This window comes from Girardinichthys multiradiatus, chromosome 5 (genome assembly GCF_021462225.1).
Source record: "Girardinichthys multiradiatus isolate DD_20200921_A chromosome 5, DD_fGirMul_XY1, whole genome shotgun sequence".
In the NCBI taxonomy this organism is placed as follows: Eukaryota; Metazoa; Chordata; class Actinopteri; order Cyprinodontiformes; family Goodeidae; genus Girardinichthys; species Girardinichthys multiradiatus.
Genome location: NC_061798.1, coordinates 16,701,229 through 16,716,031, shown reverse-complemented (window position 1 = coordinate 16,716,031; position 14,803 = coordinate 16,701,229). Strand labels below are relative to the sequence as shown.

Here is a 14,803-nt window from a genome sequence, read left to right as displayed (position 1 = left end):
AAACAGGACAGGTCCAGACTACAACAAATAATCAGGACTGCAGAGAGAATAATCAAGGCTGACCTTCCCTCCATCCAGGACTTATACAGGTCTAGGATCAGGAAAAGAGCTGCTAAAATCTCTGCAGACCCCACACACCCTGCACACAAACTGTTCAGAGCTTTACCTTCAGGCCGCCGCTACAGAGCACTGTTTACTAAAACCAGCCGCCACAGAGAAAGTTTCTTCCCCCAGGATGTTTTTCTGTTGAACATTCAATAGAGTACAAAACAACAGCATACAGATGTTGCAAATGCACCATTTTATTATATATGTGTATATTGTACATTGTAAATATGTATATTCTGTTATACAAAAACAAAACCAAAGAGCAAAGTGTACCGGAGTCAAATTCCTTGTTTGTATGTACGAACTTGGCAATAAAGCTGATTCTGATTATGATTCTGAAGCAGTGAAAGAATAAGGAAGGCTAAGGGCTATGTACAATAAAAGCAAGTGAATAAAAGGTGGTTAAAAACCATGATCCAAAGAGTAATGCAACATTACCATGCAATATTTATGTTTGAGAACCAAGGATTATCTTGAGGAATCTGGAAATGAAGTTAAGTTAGTCTTGGAACCAACTTAGGCAATAATTGGTATACCTTTAAACAACCATTCACAATGCAAGATCAGATAAAACATTTTTGAGAAAATATTTTTTTTAAATTGGATGACCAATTGTCAAAGGTGTTTAATTAGCTGCCATTATTTATTAAAATAACATTTAAAGAAATATTAAAATAATATTTAGGGAAATGTTATTGTGAATAAGAACCAAATCTTTCTGGGTCTTAATGGTATATAATCATCTGTATGCTGTTGTTTTGTACTCTATTGAATGTTCAACAGAGAAACAGCCTGGGGGAAGAAACTGTCTCAGTGGCGGCTGGTTTTAGTAAACAGTGCTCTGTAGCGGCGGCCTGAAGGTAAAACTCTAAACAGTTTATGTGCAGGGTGTGTGGGGTCGGCAGAGATTTTGGCAGCTCTTTTCTTGACCCTAGACCTGTATAAGTCCTGGATGGAGGGAAGGTCAGCTCTGATTATTCTCTCTGCAGTCCTGATTATTCGTTGCAGTCTGGACCTGTCCTGTTTTGTGGATGAGCCAAACCACACTGAGATGGATGAAGACAGGACAGACTGAATGATGGCAGTGTAGAAGATGACCAACAGCTCCTGTGGAAGGTTGAACTTCTTGAGTTGCCTCAGGAAGTACAGTCTCTGCTGGGCCTTCTTTCGAACAGTGTCTATGTGTGAAGACCATCTCAGGTCCTCAGAGATGGTGGTTCCTAAGAACCTGAAGTGGTCCACGGTCGATACAGTGTTTTTGAGGATGGTGAGGGGGGTGTATGGGGGTGGTGTTCTCCGAAAGTCCACCACTATTTCCACAGTCTTAAGTGGGTTCAGTTCAAGGTAGTTCTGACCGCACCAGTGTACCAGCCGATCCACCTGCTGTCTGTATGCAGACTCATCACCATCCTGGATCAGTCCAATGACAGTGGTGTCGTCTGCTCACTTAAGGAGTTTCACGGACGAGTCCGATGAGGTGCAGTCATTTGTGTACAGAGAGAAGAGGAGTGGGGATAGAACACACCCCTGGGGGGCACCAGTACTTATTGATCTGGATCGGGAGAAGATGCTCCCCAGTCTCACCTGCTGCTGTCGGTCTGTCAGGAAGCTGTTGATATACCTTTAAAATGCCACTAATAAAGGGTTAAAATGCATAAACGTGGATTGCGCGTTATGGCCGATATGGCCGTGTTTAAAATCACCCTTTAAATATAGTTTGTCTTATCTTTAAAAACACAGAACACATAAAATGAGCACATGTGCTGAGCAGCTAATCTGCTAGCACTAAGATGGCTGAGTTTTAAAACACAAACAAAACCAAACGTCATAAAACGAACATTGTTGAGATTATTTAATTCTAAACTAATCTTCTCTGCCCAAACACTACCTCTTACGTGAACTGTGCTGAGGAGAAATTGTCCAGGGCGATGAAGTTGAGGAAAGCATCCACAGTGAACAAAGGGTTAACTTGCAGCTAACCGCCGGCCCGGACAGACTTACACACAGAGCGATGTTATATTGTGGTACCTTTGTCCTTCCTTCAGACCGGGAAAAACTGCTACACTCGCCGTTGTAGAGACAAGGTCTCTGCTGGGAACTCTCTAGAACACAGTTTGCTTCTGTAGACCTCAGAAAGAAAAGTCAAGCAATGCTTGTATCATAATTACCCCGTTCATGAATGAATACCAGATACATATGATGGCGTGATCGTATGACACTCTTGGATCCAGTTTGAAGGGTTATGTCTGTTTGCGAGCAAAGAGACATTAGCGCGTTGTGTCTCTCCTTCCAGTTCCACTGGGGACCTGCATGATAGAGGTCTGTTTGTTGCCGTACAGGGTTTTTATTCAAACAGTAACGTCACGGGAGGTCCACTGTTACTCCCTTCTTGTTTCTGTTCCTGGCTGTGCTCAAAGTAGGTTAATGCGATTTATATTAAAAGTTCCAAAAAAGTTCTTACTGGCCTCTAATGTTGTAACCCATGGCTCGGGTCCCAATAGCACGTACTGAACGTTTTAGGCATGCAGAGATGCAGTTTCGATGTGGTCTTCTTCAGGCACTGGGGAATTAAGGACATTTGTTGTCTCCCCTTTTGTTGCTCTAAATGAGCCGCGGGTGAGGACAGGGCTGCGAGTGGAAGTTTTGTACTTTAATGTCATCAGGATACCAGCTGTGACTCCTCTTTCCTGGGCTGTCCTAAAAGTAGGTTAACACTGTACAGGTCCTTCTCAAAATATTAGCATATTGTGATAAAGTTCATTATTTTCCATAATGTCATGATGAAAATTTAACATTCATATATTTTAGATTCATTGCACACTAACTGAAATATTTCAGATCTTTTATTGTCTTAATACAGATGATTTTGGCATACAGCTCATGAAAACCCAAAATTCCTATCTCACAAAATTAGCATATCATTAAAAGGGTCTCTAAACGAGCTATGAACCTAATCATCTGAATCAACGAGTTAATTCTAAACACCTGCAAAAGATTCCTGAGGCCTTTAAAACTCCCAGCCTCAAAACCCCAATCATGGGTAAGACTGCCAACCTGACTGCTGTCCAGAAGGCCACTATTGACACCCTCAAGCAAGAGGGTAAGACACAGAAAGAAATTTCTGTACAAATAGGCTGTTCCCAGACTGCTGTATCAAGGCACCTCAGTGGGAAGTCTGTGGGAAGGAAAAAGTGTGGCAGAAAACGCTGCACAACGAGAAGAGGTGACCGGACCCTGAGGAATATTGTGAAGAAGGGCCGATTCCAGACCTTGGGGGACTTGCGGAAGCAGTGGACTGAGTCTGGAGTAGAAACATCCAGAGCCACCATGCACAGGCGTGTGCAGGAAATGGGCTACAGGTGCCGCATTCCCCAGGTCAAGCCACTTTTGAACCAGAAACAGCGGCAGAAGCGCCTGACCTGGGCTACAGAGAAGCAGCACTGGACTGTTGCTCAGTGGTCCAAAGTACTTTTTTCGGATGAAAGCAAATTCTGCATGTCATTCGGAAATCAAGGTGCCAGAGTCTGGAGGAAGACTGGGGAGAAGGAAATGCCAAAATGCCAGAAGTCCAGTGTCAAGTACCCACAGTCAGTGATGGTCTGGGGTGCCATGTCAGCTGCTGGTGTTGGTCCACTGTGTTTTATCAAGGGCAGGGTCAATGCAGCTAGCTATCAGGAGATTTTGGAGCACTTCATGCTTCCATCTGCTGAAAAGCTTTATGGAGATGAAGATTTCATTTTTCAGCACGACCTGGCACCTGCTCACAGTACCAAAACCACTGGTAAATGGTTTACTGACCATGGTATCACTGTGCTCAATTGGCCTGCCAACTCTCCTGACCTGAACCCCATAGAGAATCTGTGGGATATTGTGAAGAGAACGTTGAGAGACTCAAGACCCAACACTCTGGATGAGCTAAAGGCCGCTATCGAAGCATCCTGGGCCTTCATAAGACCTCAGCAGTGCCACAGGCTGATTGCCTCCATGCCACGCCGCATTGAAGCAGTCATTTCTGCCAAAGGATTCCTGACCAAGTATTGAGTGCATAACTGTACATGATTATTTGAAGGTTGACGTTTTTTGTTTTAAAAACACTTTTCTTTTATAAATATGCTAATTTTGTGAGATAGGAATTTTGGGTTTTCATGAGCTGTATGCCAAAATCATCCATATTAAGACAATAAAAGACCTGAAATATTTCAGTTAGTGTGCAATGAATCTAAAACATATGAATGTTAAATTTTCATCATGACATTATGGAAAATAATGAACTTTATCACAATATGCTAATATTTTGAGAAGGACCTGTATATTGGGATTCAATGTTTTACCCGTCTCTTTTGATAAGTAGTTCAGATGTTGTTCTCCATCCATGGCTGTGCCCAACACGTTATTGGTAAATCAAGCGCGCAGAGTGTGGAGGAAGAGTTGAATCCAGGCTACTTGAGGTCCAATAGGACATTTTCACAGGTAGTGATGATTTGGGGATCCATGTCCACTGCTGATGTTGATCCAGTGTTTTATGAAGCCCAAAGTCAGAGTACCTTTAAACTTTAGATCCTTTCATGCATCCTCCCCTCTGCTACTGAACTTTATGAATTTTATTTTGCAGCTGGGTTTGGCACTTGTCCACATTAACAAAAGTACCAATACCTTACCGCTTATATACGGAGGCCTCAGTCCTCGGCGTACCTATCCCGGGTTCGAGTCCAGACCCCAGAAACCTATACTGCATGTTTTCCCCCCCTCTCAACCCTACTTCCTGTCAGTCTACTTTGAAAAAAAATGTATAAAAAAATAAAAGCCACTAGTGCTGAAAAGAATGTAATAAAAAATCTAAAGCATACTTTACTTCCTTAACATGTTAACGACCCACAGGCTGATTACCTTCCTACTACACAGCACTGATTTAGTAATTCAAACAAACTAAGTACTGAGTGTATTTACTGCACTGTACGCTGGCATACATATTACTAGACTGACATTTCTGTATTATAATTGTTTTTTGGCCTTATATATTATCCAAGTTTTCTGTGAATCTGAATTTTGGGGTTTCATTAACTGTAAGCCAGAATAATTAAAAGTAACAGCAATACACACTTGAAATACAAAAGTCTGTGTGAAATGAATCTGTTTCACTTTTAACTTTAATTGCTAAAAAATATATATTTTTTTTATTGATATCTCAATTATTTGAGATGCAACTAGCTCATATCTCTTAATGTTTCTAACCTCTCTATCCTCTTTGCCTCTCCCCATTCCCTAGGAGAAAGATCCTATCCATTTCTATCCATGACCCTTTCGAAGGACAAACTGGTAAACTTCGTGCCGGTCTAAATGCGGGAGAAAATTAGCATTTTTTTTTTTTGTTCTTTGCCCTTCACTGAAATGTACATTCACCTGCCATTTTTCCTGTCACCCAAACCTTTTTGCTCACCTCCAGGGCCTCATTTTTGTGAGTCATTAACATGTATTACTATCTCATTTGCTTCCAACTTCGTTTCAAACTCATCTCTTTAACTCCTCTGTCAATCCATCGCAGCTGTAACACATCATCAAACACTGGTGGAGCTGTGGTGTTGGATTGTGGCTCTGAGGATTGGGGGTTTGGGGGTGTCTCTAAGTGCCGATATACATGAGTGTGAATGTGGATTTAGGCCTAATGTGTGGTGTGTTTCTGTGTGTGTAGGTATGCATGTGTGCAGTTACATGTACATATGTGGAGGTACATGTTTGTCTGTATGTGTACGTATGTATATGTATGTATATGTGTGTATGTGTATATATGTGTATATGTATGTATGTATATATATATATATATATATATATATGTGTATATATATGTATGTATATATATATATATATATATAGTTGTGTATATATATTTATTTATTATTTTTTTGGTTTGTGAATTCTGGATCAAAAACAGATGTTAATTAGGAAGGTTACTTAAAGTTAATTTAAGTGCAATTAGAGGGAGAAGGGGTATGAAAAATAAGTTTTACTTCTTAATACCCCTTTTCAGACAATTTATATTAATTAATAATCAATGTCAGATCTCAGGTTAAATATACTGACAAGTTTACTTATTGGAAAATTTTTATTTTACTAGTTTCTATTTATGTTTAAGTTAATTTAATTTATTTGGAACTGGAAATTTAATTTAATTTAATGTTTACCAAACACTTCTTCGTATGGTATTTGGATATTTGTTTGTTTGTTTGTTTGTTATAATAAGCATTTCTTTAATTGATTTATATATCTACTTTTGTTTGTCATTGTCTGAAATCATTGTCTGAAATAAATGAATAAATAAAAAATTTAAAAAACCAGCGAGAGACCTCGAGGAGATGAAACAGGAAGGAGAAAAATACAGAATGGGAATGAGATGAGGACTTTAGAAGGGACACTAGTGCCCCTTGTCCATTAGTACCTACTCTACTCTACTCGACTCAGGCCGGGTCGGCTCTACATAGTTTAGTTAGTTTTCCATTACAGTTGAGTACCATCAGAATGTGTGGGGGGATCGTCAATAGCAAGGTGGCCCCACAGTCCCAAAAAGTAACGTGATGTGATTTGTAGAGACAAGAACACATCAACAATGGAGGACCTGCTGCTTAGTCTATGGCTACTGTCAGACTCAGACTGAAAGAAGAAGGCTGCAGGTGGCAAGATGAAGTACTCTGGATAAGTACAGAAGCTGCTCTAGCTTCCTCTAGCTTAAAGGGTACATGCTGGAGGATGTGTGAGGGTTGCTATAGTGGTAATATACACAATAAGCCCAGCATACAATGATTTAATGGTTGAATAAAGTTAGGCCTGGGGGAAAACACCTGACAAAAGGGACGTGTTTATTATTTGTGTTAAATCAGATGTGATTACGGGCAAAGCTTTCTTAAGGAAAGCTGTGGGTAAAACATCGAGACAGCAGGAAGAAGAGCTTAGTTGGTGTACGATTTCTTCTAAGTTTTTGTAGTTTATTTGGTGAAATTGGGAAATTTTGTCAAAATCTGTTCTAATTGGAGACAACTTTGTTACTGGAGTTGATGTGGATGATCTTTTGGGTTTTTTTCATTGCAGGCCCTGGTAGAGTGGAGTTCAGATGCTATAGTTACAGGAGGGTTTGTAAACCTGTCAACCGTGGCAAATAATGCACGAGCATTGTTAATGTTTTTGATGATAATCTGATGAGGCAGTTTATTTTTTTTCAACCTCATATTTTTTTTGTGTGTGTGTTTGTGTGTGTGTGTGTGTGTGTGTGTGTGTGTGTGTGTGTGTGTGTGTAACTCTGCTGCTTTAATTCCATCAGCATCCAGGTTGAGAAGTTAAGGGGATGGAGGGTCTCTAGATGATAGTTCCTTTGGTTTGTGAGTTTGTGGTACTGGGTTCCTTTCACGATCAAGTACGTGTTCCCAAATACCTAAAGTCCTTGTTTTGACTGCTTCTCCAGCTGGTAAGCCTCAGTCCTGAACAGTCATGTTCAGCTTTTCTCCTATGGTTGAGGTTGTTCATTTTAAAATCACCTTTAAATTTGGAATAATACAACTTTTTTAATTTGTGGAACCTTGTTTCTTGCCTCAGCTTGGTAAAACAAACCTTACTGGTGCTCCTTCTTATTTTCTTGGGTGAAATTCCCAAGGTGGTGTTAGATGCCCTAAACATAGTGGGAACAGTGAGTTTAGACCAGAAGCACCTGCAGTAGCTCCTGTGTCCTCGAAAGCAGTTTCCGCGTCAACAGAAGCAGGAACAGCAGCTCCCTCATTCGCAAAAGAAGTGTTTCTCACATCCATAACTGTAGCAGTAACTGCATCTCTCTGGTCTTCTATATTGCTTCAGAGACTTCTGTTGTCACCACCAGAATCATCATGGCCTTCTGTCCCTCCTGTTACTGAGTTCTCCGAGGGATCCGCCTCTTGTTCTTGTTTCCAAGCTTGCCGTTGATGGTGTCCAGGTAGACCTGCCTTATGTTCCTGATCCCGAGCTCTGTTAAGGGTTCTCCTGGATTCCATGTTGCTTTCCAGAGCTCCTCCTTGGGTCCATGTCTCCAGAGCTCCTCCATGGGTCCCAGTCTTCTGGTTAACCTCCAGACAAGGCTCTCTGTGGGTTCTCCGAGTGTCTCGGTCGATCTCCAGACCTACCTACAGGTCCTTCTCAAAATATTAGCATATTGTGATAAAGCTCATTATTTTCCATAATGTCATGATGAAAATTTAACATTCATATATTTTAGATTCATTGCACACTAACTGAAATATTTCAGGTCTTTCATTGTCTTAATACGGATGATTTTGGCATACAGCTCATGAAAACCCCAAATTCCTATCTCACAAAATTAGCATATTTCATCCGACCAATAAAAGAAAAGTGTTTTTAATACAAAAAACGTCAACCTTCAAATAATCATGTACAGTTATGCACTCAATACTTGGTCGGGAATCCTTTGGCAGAAATGACTGCTTCAATGCGGCGTGGCATGGAGGCAATCAGCCTGTGGCACTGCTGAGGTCTTATGGAGGCCCAGGATGCTTCGATAGCAGCCTTTAGCTCATCCAGAGTGTTGGGTCTTGAGTCTCTCAACGTTCTCTTCACAATATCCCACAGATTCTCTATGGGGTTCAGGTCAGGAGAGTTGGCAGGCCAATAGAGCACAGCGATACCATGGTCAGTAAACCATTTACCAGTGGTTTTGGCACTGTGAGCAGGTGCCAGGTCGTGCTGAAAAATGAAATCTTCATCTCCATAAAGCTTTTCAGCAGATGGAAGCATGAAGTGCTCCAAAATCTCCTGATAGCTAGCTGCATTGACCCTGCCCTTGATAAAACACAGTGGACCAACACCAGCAGCTGACACGGCACCCCAGACCATCACTGACTGTGGGTACTTGACACTGGACTTCTGGCATTTTGGCATTTCCTTCTCCCCAGTCTTCCTCCAGACTCTGGCACCTTGATTTCCGAATGACATGCAGAATTTGCTTTCATCCGAAAAAAGTACTTTGGACCACTGAGCAACAGTCCAGTGCTGCTTCTCTGTAGCCCAGGACTGGGGAATGCGGCACCTGTAGCCCATTTCCTGCACACGCCTGTGCACGGTGGCTCTGGATGTTTCTACTCCAGACTCAGTCCACTGCTTCCGCAGGTCCCCCAAGGTCTGGAATCGGCCCTTCTCCACAATCTTCCTCAGGTTCCGGTCACCTCTTCTCGTTGTGCAGCGTTTTCTGCCACACTTTTTCCTTCCCACAGACTTCCCATTGAGGTGCCTTGATACAGCACGCTGGGAACAGCCTATTCGTTCAGAAAGTTCTTTCTGTGTCTTACCCTCTTGCTTGAGGGTGTCAATAGTGGCCTTCTGGACAGCAGTCAGGTCGGCAGTCTTACCCATGATTGGGGTTTTGAGTGATGAACCAGGCTGGGAGTTTTAAAGGCCTCAGGAATCTTTTGCAGGTGTTTAGAGTTAACTCGTTGATTCAGATAATTAGGTTCATAGCTCGTTTAGAGACCCTTTTAATGATATGCTAATTTTGTGAGATAGGAATTTTTGGTTTTCATGAGCTGTATGCCAAAATCATTCGTATTAAGACAATAAAAGACCTGAAATATTTCAGTTAGTGTGCAATGAATCTAAAATATATGAATGTTAAATTTTCATCATTACATTATGGAAAATAATTAACTTTATCACAATATGCTAATATTTTGAGAAGGACCTGTACATTATGGACCTACACTCAACACACACATCATGACACTAGGTGGTTGAAACCTAGACACAAAAGGGTGTTACATGGGGAAGGTCATCCTAAACACACATCCAAATTGGTTTTGGAATGGATAAAGCAAGGTAGCATTAAAAGTCTGGAACAATTTTCTTTAAGTAAAAACCTCAATATTGTAAGTATTTTGTGGACTAAAGGTAAAAGTCACATGCTTGTCAGGAAACTAACCTGTTTAAATGAAATCTAATTCTGCCAAGAGGAGTGGTTATATAGCCAGAGTTGGTCCCTGTTTATAGTTACAAAACCCATGTGGTCAGATTGTTTATTTATCTTTAAGCCTTTATGAACAACTTTGGCCCTGCATTGATAATATATTCAAATAGTGCACCTAGTCATTGTTTCTTAAAATGTATTGTAGTTTGGTGTGTGATAAGTCCATTGAAGTCATTGAAGCCTAATATTGATTTTGATACCCATAATAAGTGTATGTACCTTCTGATCAGAAATGCATCTGTGAAAAAAATGTTTCATTGTGGGTTTCTTCTCTAGACCTGGAAAACTTAAGACTTAAAGACATGAACAATGTCCAAAGGGTTCGTACAATAACAAAATCCTCACAGCCTTTTTTCAAGTCAGGTAAGGAGACATCTAATTGTTAAAAAGTATTTCTTCTAATTCTAAAGGGATTTTTTAAATATACATGCTTTTGAGAGCCAGATTAGATTCTTCTAGAAGTAAAACTAAAACAAAACACTTAAAAAGATTTATGTTTACATTTATTTTGACAAGATATTGCTACATGTAATATTTAGACCGTGATTTAGTGACTTCTGTCTAACAGTTTATTTGGATTGTAGTTCAAAGGTACAGACATCAAAAGGATGAATGAGCTGAGTAAAATCCGTTGCCATTAATAAAGGCATTTTTCAACAAACAGACTATTTCTGTTTCTTAGATTGAGCACATTCCTGCACACAGATACACACTTATTTCACTTACACACACAAATAAAGCAACATATATATGCAACCTGAAGCAAACACAAACATCGACACCATCCATAGAACATAACAGCCGGACCGATCCACCTCACCTCTGACAACAGCAGGTCAACTGCATCTTTATTTCAGAAATCAGCCCTATTAATAATTCATCCAATTCCATCAATATTTTAGTCATAAGCAATCTTATTTCTGTCCTGCCTGTAAGACTAAATCATTAATGACCAATGGAGCTCCAAAAAACAACACAGCAGAGTTAGGGTACGAGTATGTGTTGACCATTCTTTGTCCAGACAAGTGAGCTGCCGACACTGAGCATAGAGGTTTTCCCCTCGTCATTCCTCCTCCTCATGCATGATGTGTCTACAGCTATCCTCAAATCCCATCTGCAACAGTGATCTAACACCATGGGCAGCATGGTCCAGTCCTCTGATTAAAAGAAAATTAGGCTTTATTTTTAAACTACATTATCAGTGGAGACTTGTCTGCACTCCCTCAATGGGAAGTGACACATTTTCACAGTGAAATAGTTGTTACTGGAAGCATCCAGTAGATGTGCAAAGGTTTTCAAACTGATTCATAAATATTGTCGTAATTATTACAGTAGCTACCCCCCCCCCCCCCTCAGGTCTGCTATTTACCAATACCTCTTTAGTGTTATAGCATTACAGGTCCTTCTCAAAAAATTAGCATATTGTGATAAAGTTCATTATTTTCCATAATGTCATGATGAAAATTTTACATTCATATATTTTAGATTCATTGCACACTAACTGAAATATTTCAGGTCTTTCATTGTCTTAATACGGATGATTTTGGCATACAGCTCATGAAAACCCAAAATTCCTATCTCACAAAATTAGCATATCATTAAAAGGGTCTCTAAACGAGCTATGAACCTAATCATCTGAATCAGATGATTAGGTGTCTTACCCTCAAGCAAGAGGATAAGACACAAAAAGAAATTTCTGAACGAATAGGCTGTTCCCAGAGTGCTGTATCAAGGCACCTCAGTGGGAAGTCTGTGGGAAGGAAAAAGTGTGGCAGAAAACGCTGCACAACGAGAAGAGGTGACCGGACCCTGAGGAAGATTGTGGAGAAGGGCCGATTCCAGACCTTGGGGGACCTGCGGAAGCAGTGGACTGAGTCTGGAGTAGAAACATCCAGAGCCACCGTGCACAGGCGTGTGCAGGAAATGGGCTACAGGTGCCGCATTCCCCAGTCCTGGGCTACAGAGAAGCAGCACTGGACTGTTGCTCAGTGGTCCAAAGTACTTTTTTCGGATGAAAGCAAATTCTGCATGTCATTCGGAAATCAAGGGGCCAGAGTCTGGAGGAAGACTGGGGAGAAGGAAATGCCAAAATGCCAGAAGTCCAGTGTCAAGTACCCACAGTCAGTGATGGTCTGGGGTGCCGTGTCAGCTGCTGGTGTTGGTCCACTGTGTTTTATCAAGGGCAGGGTCAATGCAGCTAGCTATCAGGAGATTTTGGAGCACTTCATGCTTCCATCTGCTGAAAAGCTTTATGGAGATTAAGATTTCATTTTTCAGCACGACCTGGCACCTGCTCACAGTGCCAAAACCACTGGTAAATGGTTTATTGACCATGGTATCACTGTGCTCAATTGGCCTGCCAACTCTCTTGACCTGAACCCCATAGAGAATCTGTGGGATATTGTGAAGAGAACGTTGAGAGACTCAAGACCCAACACTCTGGATGAGCTAAAGGCCGCTATCGAAGCATCCTGGGCCTCCATAAGACCTCAGCAGTGCCACAGGCTGATTGCCTCCATGCCACGCTTCATTGAAGCAGTCATTTCTGCAAAAGGATTCCGGACCAAGTATTGAGTGCATAACTGTACATGATTATTTGAAGGTTGACGTTTTTTGTATTAAAAATACTTTTCTTTTATTGGTCGGATGAAATATGCTAATTTTGTGAGATAGGAATTTTGGGTTTTCATGAGCTGTATGCCACAATCATCCGTATTAAGACAATAAAAGACCTGAAATATTTCAGTTAGTGTGCAATGAATCTAAAATATATTAATGTTAAATTTTCATCATTACATTATAGAAAATAATGAACTTTATCACAATATGCTAATTTTTTGAGAAGGACCTGTACATCATTGCTTTCGTTAGTTTTTTTGTTATTTTTTGTGCACAGTAGGAAATAAATTGTTATCCGTATTTTTACAGCCAGGAGGAGGCACGACTATCTGGCACTGAAACGACCCGGCCTCCCACTACTTTGGTTGAGGCTTTATTTTCTTCTTCAAGGTGAGAAGTCTATATTGCAAACTATTTTGGTTATAAAATAAACATGATGTGTCATTATAGTGTTACCATTGTGTCCCTAAATTTATTATAAATCAGTGTCAGAAGCAATTTCATTTTTAGCATGTAATTTAGAATAATTTTGTTTTCAGCATATATTATTCTGTTTCTGCAGTGACAATGGTGCAGAAAATGAAGAAGATGAGTGTGAGCCACCTGCCCCTCAGCTATCCGCCTGGCACATTGCCCACTAAAACCTTTGTGGGACAATATGCTTTAACTGATTCAGTCCAAACTTTTTGCAGTTATAGTCATGATGTTGATGAATACAACCTGGGGCTTCTATAGGATTTCCAAAAGATTAAGAAAAAACCTTTGGCGAGGTTCCAAAAATTTGTTTTTCTTTGTAGAATCACAAATTAATCGGAGATAGTGAAAGATACAATAGTGGTTCCCCTTGAAAAATATTATTTTATGTCTTACATTTACACAGGTACCAAAGGTTGCATGTAGACCTTATAACTGAAGAGCTATACTTGGTTTATTTAAGTTTTGTATTTCAGGCAGAAATTGTTCTAAAACCCCTTATGTCTTAACAGGTTAATAAAATAGTAATAATCATTATGTTGAACCATACCAATAATCAGAGAAACACTTAAGAAGGATCATGGTAACTTTGAAGGTGTCATGGTTTGGAGCGTGAGTGTGCTTCGTTTGCCATCGTTTACCTCTGCTTCAAGTGACAGGTTTAGAGCGGTGGATGTGCCTGAGACAGCTGGTTGCCCTCACACCTGAGTGCAATTGTCAAACAATACTGGTAGAATCAAGCTGAACATTCAGTTTCTAAGCTCCCTATGAGATTATCTTGCGTGTTTCGGCCTTCTGCGCTTTCTCAGATCAGCCCTGGAAGACATCTTACCTGATTAGACCCTTGAACTTTTTGAAGTTTTTCTGGTCTGAGCACATTTTCATTGTGCTTCAATGTCCTCTACATCAACTCTATGTCAACTCCAAAACCTCTGTAATTCTCTGAAGAACCTCAGCCCTGGGTCGTCACTTGCAGATCGTTTACGAACGAGTTCCTCTGCCTGACCAGTCTCCATCATGCCATCTGTCAACAAACCCAGACACAACAGCCTTCTCCAGATCAAGAGCTATACTTACCGCTGAACCAATGGGATCGCCCCTCGTCTGCACTGCCACCTCTCCTCAGATCCAAGATCTGCTCTGGCTGGAAACAGACCTCCATTATTCTCTTAATAAATATCAAAAGTAGATTGTGGTCTCTGAATCGTTTCTGTATGTGGGTCAAGAAACTAACCTCAAATATGACAGGAGAAGCTGAAGCTCATTTAGGAAAACCTGCTGAAAGAATACGTCTTTAGGCTACATTCACACAGCAGGCACAACAAGTGGCCCACATCTGACTTTTTTCCCATATGTGACCCATATCTGATGACACAGATATAGTTCATCAGATATGGTACAATTCAGATCAGACCCAAACATCTTTCATCTGTGGTCCAAAATCCGACACTTAGGCCTATCTGATGTTTTTCTAAGTGACCTCAGTCTAAATGGTCATGTTCCCTTCGCTCCCACTTTTACATAATTGTTGTGACAGGCTTGCACTGTGGGAGGTGGGAAGCTGTTAGATCAAATGTAAACAGTGGGGAAAACAATCATGTTTAATATTTAACA

At 40.7% G+C, this 14,803-nt stretch overlaps 1 long non-coding RNA gene across 1 annotated transcript in view; it reads left to right on the top strand.

The window, feature by feature from the left end:
* LOC124869082 overlaps nt 1–14,456 on the top strand; it is a 29,241-nt gene extending 14,785 nt beyond the window's left edge. Inside the window, exons 2-4 of the long non-coding RNA XR_007038479.1 lie at nt 10,373–10,459; nt 13,025–13,105; nt 13,278–14,456. This is a non-coding gene — a long non-coding RNA (uncharacterized LOC124869082). The remainder of the gene's footprint in view (nt 1–10,372; nt 10,460–13,024; nt 13,106–13,277) is intronic.
* The last annotated feature ends 347 nt before the right edge of the window (nt 14,457–14,803 follow it).